Raw genomic sequence first — 21,102 nt, 5'->3', positions numbered from 1 at the left:
ATCCCAAGCCCTAACCCCTACTTTCACTCCAAAATCCTACTAATTAATGATGAATAAGGCCATAGATTCACGAAATTTATACCAATATGGGTTAGAATCACTTACCCCAACGTTGTTCCTTGAAAACCTTCAAAAAATCGCCTCTCTCCCGAGTTTCTCGAATCCAAAAATGGAAAATGAAGACAAAACACACGAGCTGGGGCTTTTCTGCCCAACACAATCGCACATGCGGCCAAATGTCCGCTCCTGCGGAACCGCAACTGCAGTCGAATCCTCGCACTTGAGAGAACCACTTAAGCCCTCAATTCCGCCACTGCGGGCGTGCACCTGCGTAACACTTTCGCTTCTGTGTTACCAGCCCAACTCTTTCTTTCCGCATTTGCGCTCAAGGCCTCGCACCTGCGGGCTCGCAGATGCGGCCAATTCTTCGCACCTGTGTTCCCAGCCTTGGCCTTCCATTTCCGCATCTGTGGCTACCCAAACGCACCTGCGACTCCCCTTACGCAGGTGAGGAAATAACAGTAGCAGCAGCTTCAACTGCATTTTCTAACTTTGACAAATCCGTTAACTACCCGGAATCACCTCGAGGCCCTCGGGACCTCAACCAAAAATTCCAACAAGTCATATATCAACATACAAACTTAGTCGAACCTTCGAATCACTCAAAACAACATCGAAACACCAAATTACCCTCGGATTCTAGCCTAAGAACTTCTAAAACATCCAAATTCGACAACCGATGCTGAAATCAACCAAACCACGTCCGAATGACCTCAAATTTTGCTCACACGTCACAAATGACACTATGAACCTACTCTATCTTCTGGAATTCCATTCCGACCCCGATATCACATTCTCCACTGCCGACCAAAAATTGCCAAATTTTCAATTTCGCCAATACAAGCCTAATTCTACTACGGACCTCCAAATCACATTCCGGACACACTCCTAAGTCTAAAATCACCTAACAAAGCTAATGGAACCATCAAAATTCAAATCTGAGGTCTTTTACACATATATCAACATCCGGTTGACTTTTTCTAACTTAAGCTTCTACTTTAGAGATTAAGTGGCTCATTCCACTCTGAAACCACTCCGGACTTGAACCAACCAACCCGATTCAACACAATAAAGCTAAATAACACAAAAAGAAGTAGAAATAGGGAAAACGGGGCTGTAACTCTCGAAATGACCGACCGGGTTGTTACATCCTCCCCTTCTTAAATAATCGTTCGTCCTCGAATGGGTCTGGAAACATACCTGGAGTCTCGAATAGGCATGGATATCTTCTCCGCATCTCCCGCTCGGTCTCTCAGGTGGCCTCCTCCATAGGCTGCTCTCTCCACTGCACCTTCACTGAAGCTATGTCCTTTGACCTTAACCTTCGAACATGCCGATCAAAAATAGCCACCGGCTCCACATCATAAGTCATATCACCCTCCAACTGAACCATGCTGAAATCCAAAACATGGGACGGATCACCAATATATTTTCGGAGTAGGGAAACATGAAACACTAGATACACACTCGACAAGCTGGGTGGCAAGGCAAGCTTATAAGCCACCTCCCCTATCCACTGGATCACCTCAACATGCCCAATGAACGGGGGGCTCAACTTGCCCCTCTTCCCAAACCTCATAACACCCTTCATGGGTGATACCTTCAGCAAAATCTTCTCCCTAACCATAAAAGATGCAAAGCCGTTCCTGAATCAATTTCACCTTATCTAATGCATCCTGGACCAAGTCTGTACCCAAGAGCCTAGCCTCACCCGGCTCAAACCATCCGACCGGAGATCTACACCTCTTCCCATATAAAGCCTCATACGGAGCCATCTGAATACTCGACTGATAACTCTGCAAGTGGCAGAAACTGGTCGCATGAACCCCGAAAGTCAATGACACAAGCACGTGATATGTCCTCCAATATATGAATAGTGCGCTCGGACTGCCCGTCCGTCTGAGGGTGAAAATTTGTGCTCATCTCAACCTGAGTACCTAACTCTCATTGCACGGCCCTCCAAAACTGTGATGTAAACTGAGTACCTCTATCTAAAATGATGGAAACTAGGACACCATGCAGGTGAACAATCTCTCGAATATAAATCTCAGCCAACCACTCTGAATTATAAGTAGTACCAATTGGAATGAAGTGCACAGACTTGGTCAGCCGATCCACAATAACCCAAATAGCATCGAACTTCCTCGAAATCCGTGAAAGTCCAACTACGGAATCCATGGTGATCCACTCCCACTTTTACTCTAGGATCTCTAACTTTTGAGGCAAGCCACCCGACCTCTAATGCTCATACTTAACCTGCTGACAGTTGAGACACCGAGATACCAACCCAACAATATCCTTCTTTATCTGCCTCCACCAATAGTGTTGTCTCAAATCCTGATACATATTCGCGGCACCCGGATGGATGGAATACCACGAGCGGTGGGCTTCATCAAGAATCAACTCCTGAAGCCCATCTACATTAGGCATACATATCCAGACATCCTTAACATACCATCACTAGCAATAGTTACATCCCTAGCATCGCCTCTCCGAACCTTGTCCTGAAGAACGAGTAAGTGGGGGTCATCATACTGACGCTCCCTGATACAGACATAAAGAGAAGGCCTGGAGACCACACAAGCCAATACCCGACTAGGCTCCGAAATGTCAAATCTCACAAGCTGGCCCGCTAAGGCCTGAACATCCAATGCTAAAGGTCTCTCTGCTACTGGAAGATATGCTAAACTCCCCAAACTCTCTGCCCGGCGACTCAAAGCATCGGCCACCACATTGCCCTTCCCTGGATGGTACATAATAGTGATATCATAGTCCTTAAGAAGCTCCAACCATCTCTGTTGACGCAAATTAAGATCCTTCTATTTCAAAAAATACCGAAAAATCCCCATGATTAATATAGATCTCACAATGAACCCCATACAAATAATGACGCCAAATCTTCAAGGCGTGAACGATGGCTGCTAACTTAAGATCATGGACAGGATAGTTCTTCTCATGGGTTTTCAACTAGCGCGAGGCGCAGGAAATCACCCTACCCTCTTGCATCAGAACACATCCAATGCCTATTCTCGAGGCATCACAATATATAGTGTAAGAACCTGAAGCTGATGGCGGAACTAACACTGGAGCTGTGGTCAAGGCAGTCTTGAGCTTCTGAAAGCTCTCCTCACACTCATTCGACCACCTGAATGGAGAACCTTTTTGGATCAATTTGGTCAAGGGCGAAGCAATAGATGAAAATCCCTCCACAAAGCGAGGGTAATAACCCGCCAAACAAAGAAAATTCCTGATCTCTGTGGCTGAGGACGGTCTAGGCCAACTCTGCACCACCTATATCTTCTTCGGATCTGCCTGAATTCCCTCACTAGAAACCACGTGTCCCAAGAATGCTACTGAACTCTACCAAAACTCACACATGGAGAACGTTGCATAAAGCTTCTCCTCCCTCAATCTCTGTAATACAATCCTCAAATGTTGAGCGTGTTCCTCCTGGCTACAAGAGTACACCAGGATGTCATCAATGAATACAACAACGAATGAGTCCAAATAGGGCTGGAATACACTATTCATCAAATGCATGAACGCCGCTGGGGCATTGGTCAGCCCAAAAGACATTACTAAGAATTCATAATGGCCATATTGGGTCCTGAAAGCTGTCTTAAGAATATCCGAATCCCGAATCTTCAACTGGTGATAACCGGACCTCAAATCAATCTTGGAGAACACCCTCACTCCCTGAAGTTGGTCAAATAAATCATCAATACGAGGCAAAGAATACTTGTTCTTGACTGTGACCTTGTTCAACTCCCTGTAATCAATGCACATTCTCATGGAACCATCATTATTCTTTACAAATAGAACCGGTGCACCCCAAGATGACACACTAGGACGAATAAACCCCTTATCAAGGAGTTCCTGAAGCTGTTCTTTCAATTCCTTCAACTCCGTCGGTGCCATACGATATGGTAGAATAGAAATGGGCTGAGTGCTCGGCACTAAATCAATACCAAAGTCAATATCCCTATCAGGCGGCAAGCCCAACAGGTCTGCAGGAAACACATCCGAAAAATCACGTACCACCGGAACAAAATCAATGGCAGGAGTCTCTGCAGTAACATCCCTCACAAACGCCAAATAAGACAGGCAACCCTTCTCAACCATACGCTGAGCCTTCAAATATGAAATCACCTTACTTGGTACATAATCTACAGAACCGCTCCACTCAACCCTCGTCAATCCTGGCATAGCCAACGTCATCGTCTTAGTGTGACAATATAGAATGGCATGACATCGAGATAACCAATCCATACCCAATATCATATCAAAGTCAACCATACTGAGCAGCAAAAGATCTACTTGTATCTCCAGACCCCCAATAGTCACAACACATGACCGATAAATGCAGTCTACAACAATAGTATCTCCCATAGGAGTAGATACATGAACAGATGAAACTAAAGACTCACGGGGTATATCCATAAAATGGGCAAAATACAAGGAAACATATGAATACGTGGAACCCGGGTCAAATAATATTGAGGCATCTCTGTGAGAAACTGACACAATACCTGTAATCACAGCATCTGAAACAATAGCATATGGTCTGGCAGGAAGAGCATAGAAACATGCCTGGCCACCCCCTGATCTGCCTCCCCGTCAAGGGCGACCCCTAGCTGACTGACCTCCACCCCGAGCTGACTGGGCGAGTGGTGAAATAACTGGTGCTGAAGTTGGAGGTTGGATCCCCTACTGAGATAGACTTCCATGACGACGAGTACACTGCCTTCGCATATGCCCAAACTCCCCATACTCAAAACGCCTCCCTGTTGCTGGTGGCGGGAACTGAAGGGAACCCCTAGCACTGGAATAACTGATAGAAGAACCTGACATAGAGGAGCCCTGAATAGGTGGAGCACGAGACGCACTCTAAGGTGGAAGGTCACTAAGTGATGAGTGGCCCTGATGAGAACTGTGAGAACCATGGCCAGATGATGCACCATGGTGAAATGCCCAAGCTGACTGAGCCTGTCTGAAATGACGACCGCTACCGTGCTGGAACTGACCCCCAAAAGGAGCACCACTGAATCCACCCTGACCACAAGGCCTCTTGGCCTCCCTTTTAATCCTCTCCTGACCGCGAACCATATCAATTTGCCGAGCAATGTTGACAACCTTATCAAAAGTAGCACCCAAAACCCTCTCTCTGGTCATGAGCAATTGTAGCTGATAAGTGAGACCATCAATAAACCTCATGATCCTCTCCCTGTCTGTGGGAACCAACCAGATAGCATGACGGGCCAACTCAGAGAACCGCATCTCATACTGTGTCACAGACATATCACCCTAGCGAAGGCGCTCAAACTGTCTGCGCAGCTCCTCTCTGCGGGATCGAGGCACGAACTTCTCCAAAACGACCACGGAGAACTGCTGCGAAGTAAGGGGTGCTGTGCCAACTGGCCTACGCCTCTCATAAGTCTCACACCATTTGAGTACAGCCCCGAAAAACTGAAAAGTAGTGAATGAGAGACCCCATAAGTCTCCAGAATACCAGCAGTACGGAGTATCCTCTGACACCTGCCCAAAATGTCCTGAGCATCCTCTCTCTCTCTGTGCCACTGAAAGGTGGTGGCTGGAGTCTCCCAAACCTCTCCAACCTACGCTGATCATTCTCAGGCATAGCAGGAACCATATAATCCTTAGCAACTACAACCGGCTGGGCTGGTGGTGCCCCGGGTGTCTGGAGTCCCTGAACAACCTGCTCGGGTGTGTGAGCGATGGGAGTCTGAGTGCATGTGCCTCCCCCGACCTGAGAAGTGGCTGCGGACGTCGAGATAGAGACCGCCTAATCAAGGCTAGTACACGCTGTCATAATCTGAGCCAGGGCCTCCTGAAGTCCTGAAATCACAATAGGCACATGTGGTGCCTGAGCTGGTGCATCAACAACTGGAATCTGGTCCTGATCTAGGACAACTGGTGGATCTGTAGGCACTGCCCCAGCTACGGTACGGGTAGCACCTCTTCCCGTACACCGGCCTCGGCCTCTCGCGGCCCGGGCTGGTGGTACTGGTGGCTGGCCCTCTATACCAGTAGTACGAGTCCTCACCATCTCTGAGAGAATGAAACAACAGATATTTAGTTAGTAGAATTAACAGATTTGCACGACAAGAATTCAAGAATGTGGAATTTTCCTAAAGGTTCTGCAGCCTCTCGAAGATAAGTACATACGTCTCCGTACCAATCCGCAAGACTCTACTAAACCTGCTCATGACTCGTGAGACCTATGTAGCCTAGGCTCTGATAATAATATGTCACGACGCAAAATCCTAACATGTCGTGATGGCGCCTATCGTGGAACTAGGCAAGCCGACTCATTCCAAAAAAACCGATATTTTCATTTCAAAGTAAATTTAAAGGCTATTTAGCATTAAAACCTTCGTAAAGGAGTTCAAATCAAAACAAAAGTGCGGAAAAGAAAATTCCGACAGCGGGGTGTCACTAGTCATGAGCATCTACTACAATCTGTCTAACAATATAAGGCTAACTCAGCCTGGAAAATAGCTAAATACAACTAAAGGAAGATAAGAGGGAGAAGGGCAGGGGCTGCGATCGCCAAGAAGCTACCTTGCTATCCCCGAGAGAATCTGCAACCAGAATAATCAACAACCGCTACCGTGTCCAGCTACACCTGGATCTGCACACAAGGTGAAGGGAGTAACATGAGTACGCCAACTCAGTAAGTAATAACAAAAAATAAAGACTGAGCAATAGTGACAAGCAATAAAGCATATAACGTTCATAGCAGGAAATCTCAGTAAAATACCACATGCTTTTAAAATCAGGATTTGAATCAAAACACCTCGTTTAAACCTAGTTCCAGTAAAATCATTTAAAGATATTTTTCAACAGGTTTCAAACAGAGACTAAATGCAAAGGTGAGAAAAATGATGAAATCATAAACATCCCCTCGGGCAAAACATCACTCATATACAGCCCCTCGGGCAAACCTCACAGTTACTCATGCCTCTCGGGCATACCTCACAATCACTCTTGCCACTCGAACATACCTCACAATCACTCTTGCCACTCGGGCATACCTCACAATCACTCATGCCTCCCAGTCACTCAGTACTCGGCACTTGGCACTCGGGACTCGCACTTAGTAGGTACCTGCGCTCATTGGGGGTGTGTACAGACTCCGGAGGGGCTCCTTCAGCCCAAGTGCTATATCAAGCCAAATCATGGCATAAATTACCCAGGGCCTCGGCCTATATCAAACATGCTGCGACGTGCAGCCCGAACCCATAAATATCCTCACAAATCAGGCCCTCGACCTCACTCAGTCATAAACCTCTCAAGCCACTCGGGTATTTCAGTAAAAACAGGTTGCTCAGCCCTAACAACATTTATATGCATCAAAATCGAGTAATAAAACTGAGTTATACAGTAAACAGGTATAACCATGACTGAGTATAGATTTTTCAATCGAAAACAGTGAGAGGATAATAACAAAAGACCCCTAAGGGTCCAAACAACACTGGCACATGGCCCAAACATGACATTTAACCCAATTTACAAAAACTCTTTCTAAAACATATAAGTATCATATAGTTTCAATAAAATATGCAACTTTACAGTTGCTACGGGACGGACCAAGTCACAATCCCCAACAGTAGACACCTACACGCCCGTCACCTAGCATGTGCTTTACCTCAAATAGTAGAATGATATGAAATTCGGGGTTTTATACCCTCAAAGCCAGATTAAAACTGTTACTTACTTTAACAGTGTAAAAAGCCTACTTTGGGATGCGCTCGTCTCTGGACTCGGTCTCCAAATGCTCCGAATCTATTCACAATCAGTACAATACCATCAATAAACGCTAATGGAATGAATTCCTCAAGAAAAGCTACAAAATTAGACCAAAACCCGAAATTGGCTCAAACCCGCCCCCGGACCCACGTCTCGAAATCCGATAAAATTTACAAAACTAGAAAGCTCATTTACTCACGAGTCTAACCATACCAAATTCATCAAAATCCGACATTGTTTGGTCCCTTAAATCCTTAAATTAAACTCTTGAAAATTTCAAGCCCTAACACCCTACTTTTACTCGCAAATCCTACTAATTAATGATGAACAAGGCCATAGATTCACGAAATTTATACCATTATGGGTTAGAATAACTTGCCCCAACGTTGCTCCTTGAAAACTTTCGAAAAATTGCCTCTCTCCCAAGTTTCTCGAATCCAAAAATGGAAAATGAAGACAAAACACACTAGCTTGGGCTTTTCTGCCCAGCACAATCGCACCTGCGGCCAAATGTCCGCTCCTGTGGAACCACACCTGCGGTCGAATCCTCGCACCTGCGAGAACCACTTAAGCCCTCAATTTCCCACCTGCGCCCCAGGTTCCGCACCTGCGGGCGCGCACCTGCGTGACACATTAGCTTCTGCGGAACCGGCCCAACTCTTCCTTTCTGCATCTGCGCTCAAGGCCTCGCACCTGCGACTCCCCTTCCACAGGTACGGAAATAACAGTAGCAGCAGCTTCAGTTGCATTTTCCAACTTTGACAAATCCATTAACCACCTGTAATCACCCCGAGGCCCTCGGGACCTCAACCAAAAATACCAACAAGTCATATATCAATATACAAACTTAGTCGAACCTTCGAATCACTCAAAACAGAATCGAAACACCAAATTATCCTCGGATTCAAGCCTAAGAACTTCTAAAACTTCCAAATTTGACAGCCAATGCCGAATCCAACCAATCCACGTCCGAATGACATCAAATTTTGCACACACATCACAAATGACACTAAAAACCTACTCCAACTTCCGGAATTCCATTCAGACCCCGATATCAAATTTTTCACTGCCGACCAAAAATCGCCAAATTTTTAATTTTGCCAATTTAAGCCCAATTCTACTACGGACCTCCAAATCACATTCCGGACACACTCCTAAGTCCAAAATTACTAACAGAGCTAATGGAACCATCAGAATTCAAATTCGAGGTTGTTTACACATAGGTCAACCACCAGTTCACTTTTTCCAGCTTAATCTTCCACTTTAAAGACTAAGTGTCTCATTCCACTCCGAAAATCACTCCGGAATTGAACCAAACAACCCGATACAATACAATACAGCTAAATAACACAAAAAGAAGTATAAATATGAAAAACGGGGCTATAACTCTCGCAACGACCGGCCGGGTCATTACACAAACACACTTCAATGTAATACTTTAACTATATATAGGTCGAGATGTTTTGTTTTTACTATTAGTCGATATAGGTCAAATATTTTATTTTTAATATTCATCGATGCATCTAAGTAAGTTATAAGTCGATGAATCAATTTATAAATAGATATATTTGATGATAAATTATATATACTAATTAGGATCTTCACAAGTCTATCCCTAAAAGAACCCGACCCTGTGGTCCTAGCGCTTCGTGTTCTTATATATATACGGCTATACCTCTCTCTCTATATATATACACACACACACACACACACACACATATTTTATTGTAATACTTTAACTATATATATAGCTTGTTATAATATATGTTTTTTTTTGTGTGTATATATATATATATATATATATATATATATAACACACGCTTCGTTGTACTACTCTAACTACATATATAGCATGTTATATATATGTTAGTGTATTTATTATTTGTACTATAAAAGTGTTAACGGATTATATTTATATTATTTAGATAGTAAATATAAAAGTAATTCAAAAGTTTGATCAATGTTGACATAATAACTGACCAACTTTGGTCGGTTATTATGCAGAAAATAAAAATTACCGACCAAAGTTGGTCGTTAAATGCTTCCCCTGCATTAACCGATCAACGTTGGTCGGTAAATGCTTTTCCTGCATTAACCGACCAACGTTGGCCGGCAAATGCTTCCCCTGCATTAACCGACCAACGTTGGTCGATAATTTTAAATATAAATTCTTAAATATTATAAAATATTTTAAATAATAAAATAATTATTAAAATTTAAAAAATTGGGTCTAGATTACCGACCAACGTTGGTCGGTAATCCAAAATTTTCTTTGACTAAGCAAGTCTGACCAGCTGGGTAAACTTGTTGACTATTTAGTTTTAAAAAAATATAAAACATTTTTTTTCCAATTTCCGTCCAAGCTGGATGGTTTTTGGTCACTGTTTTTGACCGGCCAACGTTGGTCTGAAATATTTGATCGGTTTTTATCAAATTTCTAGTAGTGAGAAAACTACTTCAATCGAGAGAAATTTTCGACCCAAAAGACACTCTGTGAGAAACTTCAGGTGTAAGTTTTTCTTTTCTAAGTTGGGTATTTTCTTCTTTAATCATTATTTTTCTTTAATCCTTAGTGTGTGAGCAATGTATTTGATTTCTTGCTTTAACTGTAATATTATTCAAGAAAAGAGGAAATGGAAAACCAGGGGGCTAGACTTTGCTGTATTACTTATTTTTAGGGTAAAAGGCTGCTTAACAACTACTCTCATCAACAAAACTAAGTAAAATGAGAGGCACGCCGTAAATGTTAAAGGGTGTCCAAAGTGATTTCTATTCAGGTCTTTGTTAGTTTTTGGTTGGTTGTCTCTTTTTTCTTGCATGTATGCATTTCTTGGAAATGCCCGGTCATGCGAGTTTTTGTTTTTCCAACTTCAATAGGCCTAGTTCAGTTGCTTTTTTTAATTTCTACATCTTTCTTCTCCAATGTCTTGTAAAACATATCTGAAGTTGTACTTGGCTTATGTTATTGTAGCTTGTATTTTGTGCATTTATTTATTGTGAAGTTCTTACTGTACATTCGGCACAGCATGAAGTCACTTTAAGCTCCTTGAGAGAATTAGTTAAGAGTGGTTTCTGTAAGTTTTTGAGTGCCTAGTGCTTACAGGCTATTGTCATTAATTGTATATAATCGTTCCAAATGTCCCATTTTAACCACTCAATTGCAATGGGAAGGGGTTTACGTCTTCAGGCTAATAAAACTGGGTTCGAGCATCGCTTGCTTCCCTATGGAGCACTTCTCTGTCATTTGCTGGATTTTTGCTATGCAAGGGGAGACACGGGAATAGTGTAGTAGAATGTTCACACTTAAAATGGTGCATAAGTAAAATACTACCCTTCAAACGATAGTTTATCACATATTCAGGGAGGTTTTTTCTACTATTATGATTTTCGTATTTAGTTTTATTTAATATATATGTAGATTATGTTCTACGGCCTAGAATTTCTCCCTGTAGTATAAGGAAAGTGGGAGAACCTTCACAAATGTGTGCAACTAATCAAAAGAAGTGGTTACCAAAGTAAAGAGCTTTGAAAACCGAGAGTTCATAGTGTTGTGCGATTTATTTCTCGGAAAAATAAATTTTAGATTTCGAAATTTTGTCTTGTTCAAAGATTGTGTGGTTTCAGAATCTTACTCTGAAGCTGTTGGAATATTCAGTTAATAAAGGATTTTAATGATTTGAAAATAGATGAGATTAGTCGGTTGTTAGCTATTTTAGAACCTCTCAAACTAGACAATTCAGATATCATAGAGTATCACTTTTGATTTTCAGTAGACTCTGATACATTGATTGTTTTGCTAAAGCTCTATCCATGTTTAACTATGGCATATGTCGCCTCCCTTTTTCTCTCGAAAGCGGGTTTCGACATGTGATAACTCTTTTGAATGGGTATTAAAAGAAAAGAGTCGCCATCTAACGATTTTGAGGTGCGTTAGGGAACCTATTTGTAAATAACTCTGTTTTAACTAATCCGTGTTACCAAAGATCGGGTAAGAGCTCAAATTAACTCAAAGAGAAGGTTTTAAACACTATTCGAGGTCCACAACTGTGGCTCCCGGCCGAAGTTTACACTGTGAGATTATCGGATTACAATCGTCCTAAGCAATCATATAAGTGAGGGAAGACAAGGAATTTAAAGGTTCTATTACGAACAAGTGCAAAGAAAATCGGGAAATAATTAAACTATATGGATAATCAATACAAGTCTTTAGAGGTTATAAGGTACAACATAATTATTCGACGACTAAGTGCAAATAATAACATATAGAGGGGGGAGGTCCTAAGTTTTTTAGCCTAAATGATCACCCCGTGCGAGATAAATAATACTTCGCAACTCCCTTAGGGTAAGGGTTGCTCATATTATTCAGCGGGCATATACTATCATCTCCTGCTACCCGATTATTATGTTAAAGTTGTTTACTTAAAGCGCTCTAATTCAATTCTTGATCGTCTCCTATGCGTGCGCTACCCGCTCCATGCCTATAGTCCGGGAGGCTTTGGACCTACTCTTTGGATGGTTCTAGACTCTACTAAGGATGCTCAAAATGATAAAGCTAGGCGCGCATTCATAACATATAGGACTTCACATAAAGTTAATAGATGGCTCAAGTTAGCCTCCACACATAAGCAACAAATTGCACGCGGGCATATTCATACATTAGGCGGTAGACAATTTTAGAGTTAAGAAGCATGAGAGTCATTGAATCCTATAGGCATGGTTTTCATGTGATTCTGATTTTCAGTATTATACAGGCAGCGCTGCAGCTTTAGATTAACATATTGGCAGATTACAGGTATTGTACGTCCTATAGACATGATCTCTAATTATTTACACAATGAGGTGGTGCAACTGTTTGAAAGCTCAGAATTAACAACATTGATTTTATAAACATGCTTGTTAGGTCGATGATAGTATCATATAGGCAGGACTTCTAATAATTGACAATCGAATTTGATTTTATAAATACTTTATCCCTATAGGCATGTCAGCTAGGTGGGGTAGTATAATGAGAGTAACTGAAGCCGATTGATTAATTAGTTAAAACCCTATAATCATGGTATGTAGATGAGTATTGGCGAAGGCATGTATTATTATATCCCTATAGACATGCTGTCTAAGAATGTACAGTAGTAGACATGGAAACAAGTATAGCAATTACTTAAACTAACATGATTTGAATGATGTATAAGTATTAGACAAGTTAAGTGAATTGTGTGATTCCTATAGGCATGATTTCTATTAGTGTGCAGAAATACATCATGTTAAACAAAATAGCAATTAATGCACGTAGACCCTATAGGCATGCTTTCTACCCTTTTATGTGAGAATAGAGTATATTTGTTCCCCCTTTTTTACTAATTTCCCCATCATTCATTATTACAGATTATTACAGGCACAAATAAGAGAAATAAACAATTACAGACTTGATAGGCGGCTATAAGCCCAAATACAACAAATATAGGATACCTAGGGCTGCTTTTGGGCCTTCAACTAAGCGTGGCACCTTAGGTGATGATCAAGCCCACAATCCAGGTGGCTATTATTATGCTTCCACTCTGAGTACCAAACTAGCCCAACAACTAAGCCCAAACCATAAGACAATTGCCTTGCTCATCCATGGAATATCAAATAGCCATAACAATACTAGTGACAAACTAGGTACTAAGCCAACCCAAACAAACTTCAGGATTTAGGAATCTCATCCCCTTAACATTATAGCTATCAGAGAGCAGAGATTTCCATACAACGATATATAAGTAAGGTTACACAAAATCCCTTACAGGCACATATGGCACAGACAGAAATAAGTTTTTAATAACATGTTTGAACAACGTAGGACAACAAAAGTAGAAATTCAAAGTAGGCATGATTCTAACTAATCTCAGTAGGGTTTTAGATATGGGAGTCTTGCATGGAAGTCCAGAAGAGCCACGATCAGAACAAACAAGGGGTGAAACAGTTTCACAAGAATTATTTTGACAAGAGAGCCTAATGATCACAACTAACTTGCGAGCTTAACATGTGAAATGTTCAGAAAAATATCAATCTCACAAAGGTTCTAAATCTAACAGGTAAGCATTCATGAAAAATGAGAAGAAGTAGAATTTCAAGTGAATAAGGCGAATATGCATCACATGAAGAGGGCTGGGACTTATTTAGTCGACATAAGGGGAAGTAGACTAGACATATATTAGAATTCATCCTAGGGGGCTTAAGCGATCAGCGAGCACACAACATCAAAGCAAAGAAAAAAATCTTCCTGGGAATTATAATAGTATTGGCCTATAAAATTCATGTAATCACAAGTTGATTTCAGGGAAAATAACAGGTGTACATGAAAGACTTAGCAAGAACACATTTCAATAAGTTCTGGGCATGCATTAGTTCCCTAGGAGATTCTAAGTCATGAATGTGTGATAAGAAACAGACTTTAAGTAACCAATTACACTTAAACATGAAGATGAGCAATAAATTAGGTTGGACACCCACAATGGGCATGCATTAAGGCTAGTAATATCAAGGAAGAGCACATTAGGCTAAGCATTTAGAGAGTGTCCTTACATGACTTGCAGAGAAACAGGAGGTGATGTCTAAGGAATTTAACAGGAAGAAAGCAATTATGAGCAATGACATAGTTTCCAAGAAATCCAAACAAGGTGCGATAAACATCAAACAAGTTTAATTACAAATCAATCAAACATCATGAATCGACTTAGCTACCTATGTGAAAATCAGGGCTGGAACAGAATTGAAACTACAAGATGTAATTAAAACAAGCAGGCTTGTACACGAAGTAGCATAACATTAAGCTTAAATAATTCCAAAAAACGCCAATGCGCATAACATAAACACAATCAGAGGGAAGTAAAATTGTGAGAGTATAAAGTACTAACCAGTTGCTAACAAATTAAACAAAGAATAAGAAACTCAAAATCTCAGGAATAACTACGATTACTGGAGAACGATGAAACCCAAAATCTTTAGTGCTTCAGAGTTCACAAGAGCCTCGAAGTGGGCTCCGAGCAGTGCTTGCACTGGAGGAGGCTAATGACCAGAATCTGGTGGCCATGGCTTTCAGCCGGCCAAAATCAAAGTCTCACAATAATATAAAATAAGTGAGAGTGGGAGAATAGTAATAGTAACAATAGTCGTAGCAGTAATTGCTAAGATCTTAGGGGAATGTGGAAGGGGTTTATATAGTGACCGATTAGGATGAACAAACAAGGAAAATAATCAATTAAACCTAAATAAGAAAAGAAAAGACAACAAGCAATCCCTAACATAGCTGGTTAAGGGGTGAAAGAAATTTCAAACCCTAGTTGAGTCCAATTGCCATGAATCAGATCGGAAATGCAAGAATCATTCATTATGGAGTTTATATAGATGTAACATCGGTCAAATCTTCACGAAATTAGAGCCAATTAGCTATGTCTTGAAAGGCAGTATTTACCAAAGTTGGGTAAACACTAAGTAACATCGTGAACACGTGAGAAGTAGCGGAATAAGGCAATAGAATCACGAAGGAATTCCATATTGTAGCCAGATTTGGAGAGGATTTAGGGATACGGTGGCTAGGGTTTGTAAAGAGAAGAGAGTAATAGAGAGATAGAGGAGGCAGAAATGGGAAAAATATCTCTAGGGTTTGGGGGTGAAAGGTATAAGGAAAATGGGAGGTTTATTATGGGTCATTAATCATTTGAGATCAACAGCCAAGATTAAATAGGAAGCGAGGTGGATAAAAGGTAACAGGTCATTTGGTTGGGCTGCTGAGGGATTAAATGAAGTGGGCTGAGTGTTTGGGCCTGTAATGTTGGTCCGAAATTAGCCTTGTATTGGGCTATAAATTAAATATGCAAAATGTGTTAAAATAATTTATAAAATATAATTTATAAATAATTAAAATATTACTTATGCAGTAAAATAATTAAAAATAATAGCTTAACATTATAAAAATATAAAAATGCTATTTTAGAATAAACAATGTAAATAATGTGGTTATGTATAGAATATACGCTACTATTGCAAAATTATATGAATAGCTAAAAAATACAATTGTAATTATATGAAATGAATTAAAGATGTTACTAAATATATATGTGGTGGTAAATAATAAATTTGAATGATTAAGTCATCACAAAATAATTTGAAAGGGTAATTAATAAATATTTGAACAATTTAAATGCAATAAAATTAATTTTAAAGCCTTAAAAATTATGAAAAATTATAGAAAATACTTGTATGACTCTTGTAAATTGGTTATGATGCAAAAAATGTTATTTTAGAAGTATATATGATGTTTATAAAATATGAGGGCAAAATTGGATATCAACAACATATACACTCCATCTTTTTGGTTCGTCATGTGAACATAAATATTTCAGCTTATAGATATTTGGTTTCTCTTGTTGATGCTCAGTTTTTTGTGCGGAAGAGCTAGCTGAAACATACAACTTAAACCAAAAATTAGTTGGATAAGTATTGTCATTTTGTGGATTGATTTTCTGTTAACAAGTTTGTAATTTAGATTTTATTTGCTTGTACATGCTGACTTCCTATATTGTTTTTTGCATTGTGTAGATCATATTTTTGTCCAATTAGGAGTACCATAACTCAGCTATTTGTTTTGTCGCAATCTTAGCTTTTGTTGGTTTACTGGAGCTTCAGCATCCAAGTTTGAGCTGGTACAATTTGGTTCGCTATCTCGAAAATGGCTAGTGATCTTTTGTTTTTGGCTATTTTATGTTCCCTCTGAGAAACTTTTTTGTGTCTATAGGTAGTAGTAATTACTTATTTAGTTTGGGTAGATAAAATTAGGGGAAGAGGAAGATTAAAAAAAGAATCAAGTTGTATACACCCTGTAATATGTACCCTAATCTTAAGTTGAATCTTAAGATAAAATTTCAAGTTGTGAAAGGTATTCACTTTGTTTTAGATATAAGTTTCTCCAGTAATTCTGTCCTTGGGGGAGTGTGTCACAACCCAAAACTTAACCTGTCGTGATGGCGCCTAACATGGTACTAGGCAAGCCGACACCTCAAAGCAATTCCAATACTTTTAAATAAAAAATGAACTACGACATGTTTAAATAATTAAAGCTCTCATAATCTGGATAGAAGATCAAAACTCAATACGGAAGTTCCTAAAATCAGGGTGTCACTGAGTACATGAGCGTTTGTACAATGCAAGTCCGAAATACTTTCTATGAAAAAGAAACTAAAACTAAATATATAAAACTGAAAGATAGGGGAGTAGAGTCGAGGTCTGCGGACACCAGGCAGCTACCTTGAAATCTCCGAATGACTAAGCTGCTCAGATAATCAGCACCCATTGTGTCGGAAAATACCTGAATCTGCACACGAAGTGCAGGGTATAGCGTGAGTACATCCAACTTAGTAAGCAACAAGACTAACTATTGGACTGAAAGTAGTGACGGGCTTCACGGGTACAGTTCAATTACAGAATTACAGTACAGGAAGGTAGGCATGCCTTCAAGTTCGACAGTTAAAGCCAAAATAATTAAATCATGTCAAGTTCAATCGAAACAGTATATGGCACATCTCAGTAACTACATGTCAGTTATATATGCCAACTGATGTATAAACAACAATGGAATCATGTGCATACTCTACTCTTAGAGTATCAGTCACTCAGTCCTCCCATTCACTCTAACCTCACAACTACTCATTTGTGCCAGCCGCTCGGTACTCGCACTCGCACTCGCACTCAGTAGGTACCTGCGCTCACTGTGGGTGTGTAGACTTCGGAGGGGAAGATCCAGCCCAAGCGCTATAATAAGCCACTAATGGCATGAATCAAATAAACATGCTGCGGCGTGCAGCTCGCTCCCATAAATATCCTCACAATCAGGCCCTCGGCCTCACTCAGTCATCAACCTCTCCAGTCTCTCGGGCTCTAAAAAATCATGATAATCAGCCCAAATATCGATGATATAATGTATCAATAAAGAACAACATAGACTAAGATATAATATGTAAGAAAAAACTATGACTAAGTATAAAATGGTAATTTAGCAGATAATTCAACATGTAACACGACCTTTGTGGGCTCCTACAGTACCGACACATAGCCTAAGCATGATTTCTAACATGAATTGCAGCTCCTTTTCTCTAACATATGGAGAATATACGGATAACAACATATTCAACTATATAGTTCCATGGAATTGACCAAGTCATAATTTATATGGTGTACGCTCACACGTCCGTCACCTAGCATGTGCGTCACCTCAACACCAATCACATAACACATAATTCGGGGTTTTATACCCTCAGAACCAAGTTTAGAACTGTTACTTACCTCAAGCCGTGCAAAACTCTACACAAACACGCCCTTGCCTCGCGATTCGGCCTCCAAATGTCTCAAATTCTAGCCACAAACAGTTCGATACAATCAACACGAGCCCCCGGGCCCATGTCTCGGAATCAATAAAAGTCACAAAATTCGAAAGCCCATTCAACCACGAGTCTAATCATACCAAATTTACCAAAATCTGACACCAAATCAATACCCAAATCCCCAATTTAAACTCTCCAAATCCCTAGCCACAACTCCAAAATTATACCTCAAAACCACACAATCTAGGTGGAAAGTTCAATGGGGAAGCATAATTATTGAATAAATTTAACCACAAGTGACTTACCTCAAGAATCCCTTCGAAATCTCTCTCAAAACCCCCCTAAGCCGAGCTTGAAATGTCCAAAATGATGAAAATCTCGGAAACCCTCGAATTTAAACACTGCCCAGGCATTTCCGCAACTGCAGAGCCTGGGCTCGCACCTGCGCATCAACATTTGCAGAGAAAACCATGCTCCTATGGAACCCACTTAAATGGCGACCTCTCGCACCTGCGGTCCCAACCTCGTACTTGTGGGATCGCATCTACGATCCTTTTTCGCTTCTGTGATGCCCCTGCTGCCTAACCAAATCCGCTTCTGTGGTTGACCTCACACAGATGCGCATCCGCATCTGCGGAACCTCTTCCATGCCTGCGACCACTTCAAAATCCTCTCATGGCCGCACCTACGGTCCCTTGCTCGCACCTGCGATCAAAGCTTCGCAGGTGAGATTGCACCAGAACTAGTGAGCTTTAACAGTCACCCAACTCCCAACTTGATCCGATAATCGTCCAAACTCCACCCGAGGCCCCCAGGACCTCAACCAAAAATACTAACAAGTCTTAAAATATGATACGAGATTAGTCGAGCCCTCAAATCGTCTCAAACAATGCTAAAATCATGAATCGCGCGTCGATTCAAGCCTAATGAACTTTTGAACTTCTAACTTCTACATACGATGCCGAAACCTATCAAATTACGTTCGATTGACCTCAAATTTTGCACACAAGTCACAAATGACACAACAAACCTACTCCAACTCACGGAACCCAAATCTGAGTTTGGTAACACAAAGGCAAGTCTCGGTTAAACTTCTAAATTTTCAACTTTCACCATTTCAAGTCTAATTCAACTACGGGTCTACAAATCATTATCCGGTCACGCTCCTAAGTCGAAAATCACCCAACAAAGCTAACGGAGCCATCGAAACCCCATTCCAGAGCCATTTACACACAAGTCAACATCCGATCAACCTTTCCAACTCAAGCTTCCAACCTTGATACTAAATGTCTCAATTCATTCCGAAACCTCTCCCGACCCAAACCAACTACCCCGGCAAGTCACATAACAACAATTAAGCAGGGAATGAGCATTAAATAGGGGAACAGGGCTACAACTCTCAAAATGACCGGCCTAGTATTTACATCCTCCCCCTCTTAAATAAATGTTTGTGCTCGAACGGGGCTAGAAACGTACCTGGTGTCTCAAATAGGTGTGGACATTTGCTCCGCATCTCCCGCTCGGTCTCCCAAGTAGCTCCTCAACTGGCTAACCTCTCCATTGCACCTTCACTGAAGCTATGTCCTTTGACCTCAAATTTCTAATCTGCCGACCCAAAACGGCCACCGGCTCCACATCTTAAGTAAAATCACCATCCAACTGAACCGTGCTAAGATCCAAAACATGAGATGGATCGCCAACATAGATACATGAAATATCGGATGAACATTCGACAGATTAGGTGGCAAGGAAAGCTTGTAAGCCATCTCTCCAATCCTCTAAAGCACCTCAAACGACACAATATACCGTGGGCTCAACTTGCCATTCATCTCGAACCTCATGACACCCTTCGTGGGTGAAACCATGAGCAGTACCTTATCCCCAACCATGTAAGGAACATCACGAACCTTCCTATCGGCGTAACATTTCGGTCTAGACTGCGCCGTGCAAAGCCAATCATATATCAATTTAACCTTGCCCAAAGCATCCTGAACCAAGTCAGTACCCAATAGCCTAGCCTCACCCGGCTCAAACTATCCCACCGGAGACCGACACCGTTTCCCAAACAAAGCCTCATATGGAGACATCTGAATGCTCGATTGGTAGCTGTTGTTGTAGGCAAACTCTGCGAGTGGCAGGAACTGATCCCAAGAACCCCCGAAATTTATGACAAAAGCACGTAGCATATCCTCTAATATCTAAATAGTGAGCTTGGACTATCCGGACGTCTGAGGGTGAAATGCTGTACTCAGCTCCACTTGGGTGCCCATCTCTCGCTACATGACTCTCCAAACCTGTGATGTAAACTGCGTGCCTCGATCTAAAATGATAGAGACTAGCACACCGTGAAGTCGAACAATCTCACGGATGTAAATCTCAGCAAACCGCTCTGAAGAATAAGTAGTCACAACTGGAATGAAGTGCGCAGACTTGGTAAGTCGATCCATAATCACCCAAATAGCATCAAACTTCCCCGAAGTCCATGGGAGCCCGATTAAAAAATCCATGGTGATACGCTCCCATTTCCACTCCGGAATCTTAAGCCTCTGAAGCAATTCCCCAGGCCTCTTATGCTCATACTTCACATGCTGACAATATAGGCACCAAGCTACAAATCCCACTATATCCTTCTTCATCCTCCTCCACCAATAGTGCTGCTGCAAGTCCCGATACATCTTCGTGGCACTAGGATGAATGGAATACCGCAAACTGTGGGCCTCCTCCAGAATCAACTCCCGAAGCCCATCTACATTGGGCATAGAAATTCGACCCTGCATCCTGAACACCCCATCATCCCCAATAGTAACATCTTTAGCATCACCGTGCTGAACTGTGTCCTTAAGGACAAGCAGATGAGGATCATTATACTAGCGCTCTCTGATGTGATCATATAAGGAAAATCGAGAAATCAAACAAG

The sequence above is a fragment of the Nicotiana tabacum genome, chromosome 9, assembly GCF_000715075.1.
Source record: "Nicotiana tabacum cultivar K326 chromosome 9, ASM71507v2, whole genome shotgun sequence".
NCBI lineage: Eukaryota > Viridiplantae > Streptophyta > Magnoliopsida > Solanales > Solanaceae > Nicotiana > Nicotiana tabacum.
The sequence above is the reverse complement of the archived record's forward strand: the minus strand, read 5'-3'. Positions refer to the sequence as shown.